Genomic DNA, 15022 nt, shown 5'->3' with positions numbered 1-15022 from the left:
GCTGCCTCCCCCTGCCTGGTTCTAAGAAAAAACAAGAGACTCAGGTCACCCCACAAAGGTCAGCTCTGGCCCTGGGAATTGGCTCAAAGCTGGACAGGTGGCTCAAGACAGTCCATGTGGGTTGGTTCTGGGGTGTTTTCTAGAAATACTAGAAGAAAAGTGCTATTTTCCTATCATAATGGCTTTTCAGTATGGATTTAGGGCTATGTACACTGTGGGCCTGGGTGAGGAAGCAGATGTGAAAACCCAAAGTGGGAATGAAGCCAATGCAAAGGAAACAGACCAAGAGACAGAGAGAGACGTGACTTCACTGTGGGTGACTCTGGATCCAGCCATACCTGAAGTTGGTGCCACCAGTACCCTTGCTGTTGAGTGCACCTGTGACTCTCCTTTCCATAAGCCAAGTTGATCTTGGTTTCTGTCAGTTGCTGTCAAGAATCCTAAGACATGGGGCCAGGGATTTAGCTCAGTGGTTCCGCCGCCTGCCTTGCAAGCACAAGGACCAGAGTTCAATCGCTGGTACCAAAAAAAAAAAAGAATCCTAAGACAGATCTTCTGCAAAAAGGAAGGAGACCAGGAGATGGAGAGAGGAGAGAGGGGATAGGGGTGAAGAAAGAATTAAGATGCATTAAAAAAAAAAAAAGATGCATTATGTTTGTCCCCATGTACTCACTCACCATGATGAATGTAATCATTATGCTCTGCAAACATGTATTGATAATTTTTTTAAATGGAAAAAAATCCTAATATGGTTCTTTCTGTTACAGCCTCAATTCCCTTATGTGGAAAAGAGAAACTGACAAAGATGTGGTTAGCATCAAATTGATATAGGGTGTACCACATAGGGATGCTATAGAACCTCCAATAATATAAGAAATATAACTCCCAACCTGCTAGATGTCCAATATGCCGAGTTTCCATTCTCTAAAATTAAAAAAAAAATGAATTCTAGGAATAACAGAGGTTAAGAGTAGGAAGTATTTATTGAGAGAATGATAGCTTTTGTCTAAGAGAGACAGAAGGGGTCCAGTGGGTGGTGGGGGACCTCTGCCTCTCAAGGGAGTTTTATTGAGCAAAACCACGAGATGAGGTGGGTATAGGGTGGGACAAATTAATAATATTACAAGTATAGTCCCATAGGTAATATTGATCCAATGGGAAATCACAAGGTGGGTATGAGGTGGGACAAAGAAATGGTCAGCCAATAAGATTACAAGCATAGTTGCTTGGGTAATATTGATTAAATGGGGATCCAATGGGGAAGCAAGTCACGTAGCAAGCATAACTGGACCAAACAAGGATTTCCAGGAAGGGATAGTTTGAAGTCTTGGTCCCCACCCAGGTGATTGATACCTGCTGTTCATCCCTAGGGGAAGTATGTGAGTGTAGTAGTTCCTCTTTTTTGAATCCTGGCCCTTAGTATATGGGCTTCAATTATCTTTTGCATTGACTCCCTGAAGGGCTTGGCCCTCTAACTGCTGATAATACACCTAATTAACTTAGCTGTCTACAGTAATATGATTATGTCCGCCCAGTGAGATGTCAGTAGGAATAGTGGCTTCCAGAACGGAGAGGGTGCACCTTCTCTTCCCCTCAGGTCTTCCCAGGCCAGGGATGCAGATGTGATGGAAGGCATCTCAGCCACTATTTTGAGTCATGTGACTCTTAAGAAGCGAGTGCTCAGTGAAGCAGATAGAGAAACCAGGTCCCTGAGGAAAATGGACCCACCATACTGCCCTCGATGGCTGGTCTCCAGCCTTTAGTTACAAGAGAAGAAAAATAAACTAACTCAAGTCTGGCCCAGTTTGTCATGTCTCTGTTCCCTGTGTCCAATCTGATTCCACAATGCCATTTTCCTTGTATCTCCTAGCAACACAGTGTTGCATTTTTTTCATTTTGCCAATCTGATAGGTTAAAAAGAAAAAGTGTCATTTTAAAGCTTTAAAATTATTTCTCACTGGGCATGGTAGAGCATGTCTATAGTCCCAGCACTCGGGAGGCTGAAGCAGGAGATTTGCCCCCAGTTCAAGGCCAGCCTGGGCTACATAGTGAGTTCAAGGCCAAACTGAACTACATGGCAAACCCTGTCTCTAAAAGGGAGGGGGGCTAACCTGGGTTGGATCCTCAGTACTGTACACACAGACACACAGACACACAGACACACACACGTTTGTATAGTTCCCAGCTCCTACTGCTTTACTTGTCAGGAAGCCGTCCTCTTCTGAGGGTGGAACCCAGGGCCTTGCCATGCTAGGCCACTGCTCTGTCTGCACCCCAGACCCAGCCCTCCCCTTTCTGTCTCGTTCAGCCTCCTTCCTGTGATTGCAAGAACTCTGCCAGCAGCTCCCAGCTCCTCCTAGCTCCTCAGCCACTATGGCAGGAAGGGCACCACCTTCCTGGACCTCTGAGGAAGGTCTAGGGATTGTCCAGAGAAGGAGAGGAAAAGCTACAGACCAGAAGAAACATTTGCAAAAGATCTACGTGAATGCTCTGATCTGAAAATGGGCAAAAAATTCTGAACAGACAGCTCACCACAGACAGATGGCAAACAAGTGAGTGAAAAGCTCAACATCATTCAAAGTAAAGCAACATGGTGCCGCGGCATACCTACAAGAAAGTCTAAAGTCCCAAGCAATGACAACGCCTATACTGGCAAGGATGTGGAAAATCCAGAACTCTCTCTCATTCATTGCTGGTGGGAGTGTAAAACAGCACATCCACTTTGGAAGACAGCTTAGCAGTGTTTTCAAAAAGTAGGAGATCTTGGCAGGGGATTTAGCTCAGTGGTTTCATCACCTGCTGCGCAAGTGCAAGGACCCGAGTTTGATCCCTGGTACAAAAAAAAAAAAATTCACAAAAAGTAGGAGATCCTCTTACTGTAAAATCTAGCAATTTTACTGCTTGTTATTTATTACTTTTATCGATGGATTGATTGATGGGAGACAGGGTCCCACTATGTAGTTCTGGCTGGCCTTGAATGACTTGGTATTTAAACCCAAATGAGTTGAGCCAGGTGTGGGGTGCATGCCTGTAACCCTAGCACTGGAGGCTTAGGCAGGAGGGCTGCCACAATGCCACAAGTTCGAAACCAGCCTGGGCTACATGATGAGTTCAGGTCCAGCCTGAACTACATATGGAGACCTGTCTCACACACACAAACAAACAACAAACAAAAAAACCCAAATGAGTTTGAAACTTATATGCACACTGTAGGGAGCCTTTGCAGAGTGTTTCAAAGTCTGAGGCATTTAAGGACCTATGAGGACAAGACCCCCACCTTTTAGTGCAGGTGCAGCATGGGGGAGCACTTACATAAGAATGACTCAACATAGGCAATCACACATGTGCTACACGGTCTTGCTAGGACATGCTGCTATATTGCTTGATAATGGCCAATGTAAGGGCTGAGGAATAAAGATGCTGCTTTTGGTGTTGTAGCTGAGGTCGGCTCCACCTGTTTTCTTTACCCTGGGGATCTCACCTTCAGCTTAGCCCTTCAGTTGTCCCTCTGGCCCTGACACACATAAAAACCTGTACTTGAATTAAAATCAGCTTTATTCATAACTGGCTAAGATTTGGGAGCATCTGAGATGTTCTTCACAAGGTGACTATATAAATCAACTGTGGTACATCTAGAAAATGGAATATCATTCAGCACCACAAAGAAATATGCTATCAACCCATGAAAAGGACGGACATGGTGGTGCAGACCTGTAATCCCAGCTATTCAGGAGGCTAAGGTGGGAGGATTACAAGTTTGAGGCTGCCTGGGCAACTCAGTAGACCCTGTCTGAAAATAAAATTTTAAAAAGGGCTGAAAATGCAGCTCTTCACTCCCTGGGTTCAATCCTCAGTACTGAAACAAAAATAGAAGTTGGGCATGGTGGTGCATGCCTGTAATCCCAGCACTCAGGGGATGAGGCAGGAGGATCACTGAAAGTTCGAGGCTAGCCTAGGCTACATGGCAAGACCTTGTCAAAAAAGAAAGACCAACGCCTGCCTCGCAAGTGCAAGGTCTTGAGTTCAATCCCAGTACCAAAAAAAAAAAAGAAAAAAGAAAAAAGAAAGAAAGGAAGGAAAGGAAAGACATAGAGGAAACATAAATGCATGTTACCAAGTGAAGGAAGTCAATTTGAGAAGGCCATGTACTATGGGATTCCAAAGATATGACCTTGTGGAAAAGGCTAAAAATGGTGGAGACAGTAGAAAGCTCAGCAGTTGTCAGGGATGAGGAGGTGAGAGGGATAAATAGGTGGCGATCAGGGAATGAAACTCTTTTTTGATTTTTTTTTTTGTACCGGGGATCAAACTTGGGACCTTATGCTTTCGAGGCAGGTGGCAAAACGACTGAGCTAAATCTCCAGCCCATGAAACTTTTTTTTGTTGTTTTTTTTTGTTACGAGGGATCGAACTTGGGACCTTGCACTTGCAAGGCAGGCGCCGGAAACACTGAGCTAATTCCCTGGCCTCATGAAACTCTTTTTTAAAATTTTTTAATTTATTTTTTATTTTTTATTTTTGGTACCGGGGATCAAACTCAGGTCCTTGAGCTTTCGAGGCAGGCAGCGGAACCACTGAGCTAAATCCCCAGCTCTATGAAACTCCTTTTTAATAAACTGTAGCCAGGTGTGGTGGTGCACACCTGTGATCCCAGCTCTCGGGAGGGAGGCTGAAGCAGGAGGATTGCTGTGAGTTCAAGGCTAGCTCTGGGCTACATGATGAGTTCAGGGTTGGCCTGGACTTCATTGCATGACCCTGCTTCAAAAAAAAAAAAGAAAGAAAAAAAGTGGGGATACATGTCATCATGCACTTGTCAAAACCCCCAGGATGACAAAACAGGAAGAATGAACATCACTGTAAACTGTGGGCTTTGGCTGATCATGGTATGTCACTATGGGTGCACCTATGGTGACAAATGTCCCACTGTGGTGTGTGACAGAGCGGAGGTTGCACATCTGCAAGGACTGGAGAGGTGTAGGAGCTTTCTGTGATTCCCACTGATTTTGCTGTGAATCTGAACTGCTGTAAAAGAAGCAAGTCCATTAAAGGGGAGGGGGGCATGGACTGGGCCTCAGGGTTACTCTAGGTTGGACAGAGCACCCTGGATGGGCAAATGCAGGTGCAGGGAGCAGGCACAGGATCAGCTTGCAGGCAGGGAGGTGGAGTATGAGAAAGGAGTTAGGGGGAGAGAATGCACTTCGGAGATTAGATTAGCAGACATGGCATCCTGGGCAGAGAGGGGACTCAGATCCCTGTATTCAGGTAAAGCAGAGTCCAGAGGTCTTGAGGGGATTAAGGAGATGGAACTGTGAAAATACTGAGGGATTGTTCTCTTTCAGGCACCTGGCTAACTGCCATTCAAGTCAACAACCTGATTAATTTAGTGAGCACCTAATATATCCCAGACCCTGCATTTAGAACCAAAGGGAATTTTGTGAATAATAACTTGTGGACAAGTCTATCAATTTTCAAAGGCTTCACATTCATTCCATGGACATTTAGAAAACCTTGCAAGTTCTACCACTCCAAAATCATATCACACATGGCCTAATTGGAATATCCATAATCCTCCTAAATCATGGTTATTTCAGAGAATTGGAGAGTTTAGAGGAAGCAAGAGCTGTCACGTGATTCACTGGAACCCCCAGCTCCGGGGCACTGGGCTGACTCCGTTGCTCACTGCAGCTGCCCATGGCCACCGAGTAGCTGGAGCCCAACTGTGTGCATCAGTCTGGAGATTTTGTAATTGTTCAAAAGACTGGGACACGGACTGTGATTTAATTATTTTTACACAGGCTTTAAAAATGCACAAAACCAGCCTTTTAATATAATGAGTGAAAAGAAACACAAACTTTTCATTCCAAATTTTAATCTGTGGGCATTTTGAAGTAGTTTTGTTAACCCCCCAAGCCACACAGACAAAATACTTCCATTACTCTCCATTACTGTTTGTCACAAAGATAGTCACGTCCTTTTCCTGCCCCCTCCACCCTGTCATCGTTCTTTTTTTTTATATTAAACAGACATTTACCTTCTCTGGATAAAGAGAGGCTACATCATTAACTGTTCTGTCAATTCCCATTGGTTAGGCATTTAGCACGTATGTGGTACTATGGGACATTGCAGGCTCTAGAGACTTTCCACTGACAGATCAAGACTCTGTGACAGGGGCCAGGGATTTAGCTCAGTGGTTTTGCTACTTGTCTCGTAAGTGCAAGGACCCAAGTTCAATCCCTGGTACTAAAAAAAAAAAAAGAAGACTCTATGACAGTGTCTAGCTGTGTGATCTTAGCTTTTTGGTTTTGTTTTGTTTTGGTATCAGGGATTGAACTTGGGACCTTACGCTTGCGAGGCAGGCGGTAGAACCACTGAGCTAAATCCCCAGCCCTGATTTTAGCTTTTTAATGTCTCTGAGTGTTGGATTTTTTTTTTTGGTACCGGGGACAGAACTTGGGACCTTGCACTTACAAGGAAGGCGGCGGAACCACTGAGCTAAATCCCTGGCCCTCCAAGGGTCTGATTTTTTGAACTATAAAATAACATGCTATAGGGGCTGTAGCTCAGTGGTAGAGCACTTGCCTAGCATGCAAATGCCTGGACTCCATGCCCAGCACTGCAAAAGAAAAGAGCCTGTGATCTCAGCATTTGGGAGGCTGAGGCAGGAGAAGCACTGGAAATTTTAGTCTACCCTGGGCTACATAGTGAGTTCAAGGCCAGCCTGAACTGCATAGCAAATGAGAAGGAGGAAGAGGAGCAGAAGGAGGGGGAAGGGAAGGGGGAGGGGGAGGAGGAAGAGGAAGAGGAAAGAGAGGCCCGGGATTTAGCTCAGTGGCACGGTGCCTGCCTTGGAAGCATAAGGTCCTGAACTGGAGGCCTGGTACTGAAAAAAAAGAGAGAAAGAGAGAGATGACTCTTGCAGGGTCCTATTTACTCATCGATTCAACAAGTATAGTTTGAGTTCCTACTCTGCTCTTTACTCTTCTAGGAAACAGGGACCCAGTGGAGCTGGGAGTCGAGGAGGGTTTTAGCAGGGATAAATGGCAGCCAGCAAGCAGGAAGCATTTGTATCTGAGCGTTTCTTTCTTTTATTTTTTTGTACCAGGGATCAAACTCATGACCTTGTGCTTGAGAGGGAGACGGGGTGCCACGGAGCTAAATCCCTCCTCCGGCATTTCTGGTAATTACCTAAGGGCTCTCAGAAGAAAAGCACAAGAGCCTCTGAAGCTCTGGCAGCAGCTCTCCTGGCTTCGTGACAAGCTGTCCCGTGACGAGGAGCAGGGACCTCCATGTGTCTGGGCTTGGGCCTTGGCTTGGTGAGTCTGGCTGAGGCTGCTGGCCGGGCAGCTGGCCCTGCAGGACCAGTTTCTGAGCTCGCTGGTGAGGCCGTGCCTGGAGGTTTCTGCCTCACTACCCAGACAGCCACGGCCTCCTGGCTGAGCGAGGGCCTTAGGAGAGAGAGGGCAGGACAGAAGCTGCAGTGCCATCCCCTGCCATCACTTCTGCCAGATCCTGCTGTCGCACAGCCCACCCTGGTATGGTGCAAAGGACCGCCGTGTCATGAGGCTGACGTGGAGTCTGGCTGTCAGCCGCCATCATTGTTTGGGATTTCTCTTCTCACTTGCAACCATATTCACCTTTATGTCTTGTTTTTCCCCCGGTACAGGAGATCGAATAGAGAGCCTTTGCACTGAGCTACATCCCTAGCGCTTTTAAACATTTTGTTATTTTTCAATTTTGAGACAGGGTCTAAATTGCTAAATTGCCCAGACTGTACTCAAATTTGCAATCCTCCTGCGTCCTAGAGACCTGGGATTACAGGTGTTCACCACCAGGCTGTTTTTCCTTTATATCTAATTTTATACACATAATTTTATATGCTTTATTTATTTTTTAGGTACCTGGGATCAAACTCAGGACCTTGTGCTTGCAAGGCAGGTGCAGCGCCACTGAGCTGAATCCCCGGCTTTATATGTTTTTTATTTATTTTTTAATTTTGGGGGAAGGGGCTTTTAGTTCAGGTGCTCCTGAACTCACTATGTAGCCCGGGCTGGTCTCGAACTTGTGGTGATCCTCCTGCCTCAGCCTCCCAAGTGCTGGGATTATAGGCGTGCAACACCACACCTGGCCTTTATATGCGTTTTCATTTTTTTGGTACCGGGGATCGAACTCAGGATCTTGCGCTTTCGAGCCAGGTGGCGGCACCAATGAACTAAATCCCTGGCTTCTCTTTATATGCTTTTTTAAAGAAGGCTTTCTCAAATTATTTAAGTGTCAGTTCCTTGAAAACCTGGATCTAGGGCTGAGGATGCAGCTTGATGGTAAAGCACTGGGTTCCATCCCTAGCACCACCACCACAACAAAACAAACACAAAACCCGGATCCATCCCTGGTCCTAGGGAGAGCCATCTACTTCCCTCGAGTGTGTATGTTGGAGATTTTGAACTCCAGGCTGAAGCAGGACTGGGTCCAGGGCCAGGGTTTGCCGAGGACCCGAGCTGTCGGAGGAAGGTGTGAATTTCAGCCCTTCCGTTTCTGTTCTTGAGGAGGGGCAAAGGGAGAGAGCGCTGTTTACGTGGGGCTTGAACGCTGTGACAGTTACCAGGTGAAATCCCGGCGGTTACTGACTCCGCCCCTCAACCACGAGACCGGGCGGTGCTGCCAAGTTAATAGACTTGTTTGGACTCTTCTCCAAACACGGGGCGATAAAATGTAATTTCTTCTTGTGTTCTTTCTTATCACTGCCAAGAAAAACAAAGCTGGCTTTCAAATCCTATGCATCTATCAACTTTTGAGGCACAAGCTATGAATTAGCTAAAACAATAAAGCAGGAAATCACCAACTCTTTTTTTTTTTTTTTTTAAATCTCTGTGATCTGAGCCAGGTGTGGTGGCGCACACCTGTGATCCCAGCACTGTGGAGGCTGAGGCAGGAGGATCACCATGCGCTGAAAAGGCCAGCTTGGGTTACATAGTGAGTTCCAGGCCAGCCTGAACTACACAGCAAGATTCTATCTTAAAAATTCCCCCAAAAAAGAAAAGAAAAGAGAAAAAACCATCTCTGTGATCTGTGGTGAATCAAGTGACCCCTCCCCTGTACCACCTCCCATCCCAAAGTGGCTATCAAATGATGCAATGGGATTTGTTTAATGAAAGAAATGTCCACTATTAGCCACCATGCCCAGCTCAATTCCCTATGCTCTATGTGCTGTGTGACCTTAGGCAAACCACATAGCCTCTCTGAGCCTCATCTGCAAAGCGAGGATTATCACCCTAACCTCACATATATTAAACGAGTGATAAATGAGATATATAATATATGTGAACATCTTAACACAAAATAGGCATTCAGTAAATGATGGGCATTTCTAGTGCCAGGTGTGGTGGTGAATGCCTGTAATCCTAGCACTTGGGAGGCTGAGACAGGAGAATTGCTTTAGGACAACCTGGGCTACCTAGTGAGTTCAAGGCCAGCCAGAACTACATAGCAAGACCCTGTCTAAAAATACCAAAAACCAAAAAAAGTCACAAAAACTCACAATTCCATTATACACTTAAAAAGTTAACTAATTCCTAGCCACTCATGGTGGCACATGCCTGGAGTTCCAGTATTTGGGAGACTGAGGCCGCAGGATCATTGCTAGTTGGAGACCATCCCCTGTCACAGTTCCAGGACAGTCTGAGCTAACCACAAAGACCATGTGTCAGAAACAAAACACAGGGCTGGGGATTTAGCTCAGTGGTGCTACTGCCTGCCTCGCAAGTGCAAGGTCCCGAGTTCGATCCCCGGTACCAAAAGACAAAACAAAAAAACCCACAAAACAAAACAAAAACACAATAATTCCTAATGTCAAACATGTAGGGTGTGTGTATGTGTGGTAGTGGGGGTTGAACCCAGAACCTCTCCATTGAGCTACAATACTTTCTTTGCCTCCCTCCTTCCTTCCTTGGAGACAGGGCTCACTAAACTCATTAAATCGCTAAATTGCTCAAGCTGAACTCGAATTTACAATACTCCTGCCTCAGCCCCCCAGGGTGCTGGGATCACAGGCGTGTGGTCACCATGCAGCTATTTGATATGTTCAGATTTCCTGCTGAGGGCATTTCTTTGCTGAATCCATCACATCCTGTAACATTGGGGCTCACGCCCCAGCCAAACCCACTTCCGGCCAGCGACAGGAATGCTGTCAGAGAACACGCAAGGTAGAGGAGTCCGAGTTTACCTTTAGTTATTGATTAACCATTTTTCAACAATACACTGGAGTCGCCACTGGAAAGAACACGTGGCGCGTGCACAGAGTCATGGTGAATTTGCGACGCCAAGCAAGGCCCATGCTGGTGGAGCCTCCTGGGCATCTGTGCGCATGCGCAGGGAGAGCGCGTGTGGGAATCCCTTGGGTCTCACTGTTGCAAGGGATAGAATTTCTTTTCTTTTTTTTCCCCCTAGTACTGGGGATCGAACTCAGGACCTTGGGCTTTCGAGGCAGGCGCGGCGCCACTGAGCTAAATCCCCAGAGCAAGAGATAGAATTTCTTAAGTGGTAAATAAGTTTTGGTAAAGTTCCAAACAAATGAAAGTCTAATCTTCCATTGAGTTATGCAATAATGCAAAAGTTGCGCAAAATGAAGAAAAGGAGAGAAAACCCTTATATATAAAAAACCGACACCAATAAAACAAAACAACTGGGCCGAGGATTTAGCTCAGTGGTTCTGTCGCCTGCCTTGAAAGTGCAAGGTCCCAAGTTCGATCCCCGGTACCAAAAACAAAACAATTCTTTTGTGTTTATATAAAAGAGAATTAGGGCCGGGGATTTAGCTCAGTGGTTTTACTGTCTGCTGTGCAAGCGCAAGGACCCGAGTTCGATCCCCCGTACAAAAACATAAAATAAAATAAAAGAGAATTAGTCCCAGCCCTCTGAGAGGCTGAGGCAGGAGAATACCAAGTTTGAGCCTAGTCTGGGCAATCTGATTACTTAGTGAGACCCTGTCTTGAAATAAAAAATACTAATGAGGGCTGAGAATGTAGCTCAGTGTGAAGGCCCTGTGTTTAATGCCCAAAACGGGGAGAGAGGGACATAAATCTGATTATAAAGGTTTCTCCTATGCAAGTATAAATATCCAGTAAGGCATCTTCGTGTGAGAATTATTTATGTGTGAGAAAGTCCCTCCCACGTCCCATATCATTACACCTAGTTTTCTGCCTTATCCTGGTGACAATGAGGAATTTCTAAAACACCCCCCGGTGGGTTGGTACTACCTGTGTGAGAACAATTTTTGTTAAAAGGTTTGTTCCAGTCTGGGCGAGGGCAGGGACCCTGAAGCAATGTGCTTGATGTGTGTTGTGGAGGGCACACAGGAAGTCTTTCCTGTATAAAGAAGGAGGGCAGGGCACCAGGCAAAAGGAAGTCTGTGCAAAGGCCTTGAGGTAGAAGGGAACACTCTCCAGGAATAAAAAAAAAAATTCAAATGTGTTGGAGACACTGAGACCTAAGGTCTGCAGGGGCTTTTGTCTTAAACACCAAAGAATGCCATTGAAGGGTATTTGTGGAGTTTTGTGTACGTTTCTTTTAATTAATAAAATTTTTTTTTGAGACAGGGTCTCACTGTGTAGTCCTAGCTGGACTCAAATGTGCAACAATTCTTCCGTCTCAGCCTCCTGAGTGCTTGGACTACAGGCCTGCACCACTACGCTTGGTGAGAATGGTTTTAAGTAGCTGAACAAGATCTTCTGCAATATGCCCTAGTATTTATTAGATATAGATATAGATCAGTCAATTGCAAGTAATTGAAAGTGGAAAGAAGTAATGGAGAAACTTATTGGCGTGCATTGTTCGAAATTTCAGTCATTGAGCCTCAGGCCTGGTTGGATCTAGGGAACAATGCTGTGAGTAAAGTATCTCTTAGGTAACTGTTTCAACAAAAGTTTAAGAGTTGAGTCTCAGGGCTGGAGATATAGGCCACTGGCAGAGCATTTGCCTAGCATGCACAAAGTTACCAGCTCAATGCCTGGCACACCAAAAGAACAAAAAAGAGTCTGAAGGACTGGCTTGGATCAGAAGCCCATCTGTGAACCAATCACTGTATCCAAGAAGAATGGAAAACTCAGGGCCGGGTATTTAGCTCAGTGGTTCCAGCACCTGCCTTGCAAGCACAAGGTCCTGAGTTCGATCCCCGGTACCAAATAAATAAATAAAAGAATGGAAAACTCTAATTGGCTAAGCCTAAATCTCTTAATCACCCTTGAACCAGAGAGTAAGGTTAATTCTAGCTTCTTGGGAGGCTGAGGGAGGAGGATCTCAAGTTTAAGGCCAGCCTAAGCAACTTAGTGAGACCTTGTCTCAAAATACAAAATAAAAGAGTCTGGGGATGTAGCTCAGTGGTAGGGCACTTGCCTGCCCTGCATGAGCCCTGGATTCTATCCCCAGCACCACCACAAGACAGGGGGGCGGGGGGGAGAGGAACTGTCAGGCCTGGCCTAAACCAAGAGGACAAAGCAAACAGGGTGCTTTCAACAAACAACAGCAGCTTCTCAGTAAATAGGGCAAATGAACTAAAAATGTAGTATACAACCCCCCCTCCTCCCGGCTCCGAGAACTACACGCCTGAGCACACCGTCCCTGGGCATCCCAAGTCATAAATATTTCACCCCAGATTCCTTGGCCCCTTCACTACCTATATAAAGCCTAATTCCTTTCCCAGTTAGCTGCTGATATCTCTCTCCTGGTGTTAGCCCATCCACTCACGGATGAATCTCTCCCAATTAGCTGCCACTACCTCTCCCAATGTCAGCCCATCCACACACGGATGTGATAAACTCAGCCTTTCCCAGCTAGCAGCTAGAATCTCCTGATTTTAGTCCATGTCCACTGTAATACACTTTTCTTTTTCTCATCACAAAGAGTCTATTTTTTGACAAGTGGATTCTTTATGACAGAAACCAGAATACTACCAACTTGGCTCTGGGTGGCTGGGTAACCCTAAGGTCACCGCCAGCTCTATCCAGTGTCGCTGCACCAGAGCAACAGGGTTCCCAGGTCCCCTGGTGCCTTTTGTACTAGGTCCATGGCCAATGGTCCTCCAGGAGAATGTGCTTGAGCCATGGGGAAGATTTTTGTAGCCCTTAGGTTGGAGTCAGCAGGCCTAAGTCTTTACATTTCCTGGGGTCTCTGTTTTTTTGGTTTGTGCTTGATTGTTTGTTTGATGATAGGGTCTCGCTATATAGCTCAGGCTGGCCTTGATCTCACTACGTAGCCCAGGCAGGCCTTGAATTTGTGGTGATCCTCCTGCCTCAGCCTCCTGAGTGCTGGGACTACAGGTGTGCACCGCCATGCCTGGCTAGGGGCCTTACTTTAGCAGAAAGGGCATTGTGCTTCCTGAGCACAATATTGTTTCAGCCTCCCAGAGAAAACCACGACTGAGGAAGAAAAGTAGATCACATAAACTTTCCCTTTTAGAGAAATTTAACTAGAAAGTGAGTCAATTTGAAGAAGAGTATTAAGCAAGTAATGATAAGGTGGCTTGGGGCTGTATTAAAAAAATAATCCCATGGGGCTGGGGATTTAGCTCAGTGGCACCGCTCCTGCCTGGCAAGCACAAGTTCAATCCCTGATACTGCAAAAAAAAGAAAAAAAAATCCGAGATGGAAGCTGCAGGTAGAGGTCAGGGGTAAAGCACTGGCCTAATGTACTGAAGCCCTGGTTCTACCCTAGCACTGCAAAACCAAACCAAAACAGAAAAAAACCAGAGATGTTATGTGATTGAAATTTGAGGAACTCTGGTAGAAGTGGGCTCTGCTCTGGACTTTATTGGGTGGCCCAAACTGGACAGAAATTCCCTTGCATGGAGATAAGAACTAGAGGGGTCTGAAAGGTCGGGTTGTCACAGCCTCCAGGTGGAACCTGGAAGCCCAGATGTGTACAACCCGGCTCTGGAAACCTTCCGGGTTTGATTTTCAGAGGGCTTCGTTTGGGAGAGAAGAGCACTGTGTGTGCTAATGGCCACCAGATGAAGCAAAGGGCCAGAGGACCTTTTGGAGCTTTATAAAACAGATTTGTAAACCAGGCATGGTGACCCACACCTGTAATCCCAGCTACTCTCTATATAGGCTGAGGCAGGAGGATCACGTTTAAGGGCAGCCTGAGCAACATAGGGAGACCCTATCTCAAAATAAAAAATAAAAAGGTCTGGGTCTGTAGCTCAATGGTAGAGTGCTTGCCTACCATGCAAGGGGCCCTGGGTTCAACATCCAGTAGCAGCAGCAGCAGCAAAACAAAAACAAAAACAAAAACAACCCCCCTCCAAAGGAAAAACAGAATACACACACACACACACACACACACACTTAGAAAAGTTAGCAGCCAAGGCAAGACTCAGAACTCAAGACCTTTAAGGGGCTCAGTTTATTTATAGAAAGTTGGGTTCAGCCAGGTGATGTAGGGCATATGATCTATGGACCTCCAAATAATATATAAAGGAAATATTATAACTCCCAACCTGCTAGGTGTCCCAACATGCTGAGTTCCTGTTCTCTAAAATTGAAGAATGAATTCTAGGAACAAGGGAGATTAAGAGTAGGAAGAATTGATTGAAAGATAGCTTCTATCCAAGAGAGACAGAAGAAGGACCTGGAAAGTGGGTAGGCAGTCAACCTGGCTTCTTAAGGGTGTTTTATTGAGCAAAGCCACAAGGTAAGGCAGGTGTGAGGTGGGACAAAGCTACAGTCAACTAATAAGATTTCAAGTATAGTTGCTTAGGCAATATTGATCCAATGGGAAATCACAAGGTGGGTATGAGGTGGGACAAACTATGGTCAGCCAATAAGATTACAAGTATAGTCGCTTAGGTAATATTGATTAAATGGGGATCCAATGGGGAAGCAAGTCACGTAGCAAGCATAACTGGACCGAACAAAGATTTCCAGGAAGGGATAGTTTAAGGTCTTGGTCCCCCACCCAGGTGATTGATACCTGCTGTTCATCCCTAGGGGAAGTAAGTAGGTGTAGTCATTCCTCTTTTTCTAGAAGCCTG

The sequence above is a fragment of the Heterocephalus glaber genome, unplaced genomic scaffold (genome assembly GCF_053883595.1).
Source record: "Heterocephalus glaber isolate CG9 unplaced genomic scaffold, H.glaber_assembly_v1.0 deba00001673, whole genome shotgun sequence".
NCBI lineage: Eukaryota > Metazoa > Chordata > Mammalia > Rodentia > Bathyergidae > Heterocephalus > Heterocephalus glaber.
This window is presented reverse-complemented; position numbering follows the sequence as displayed.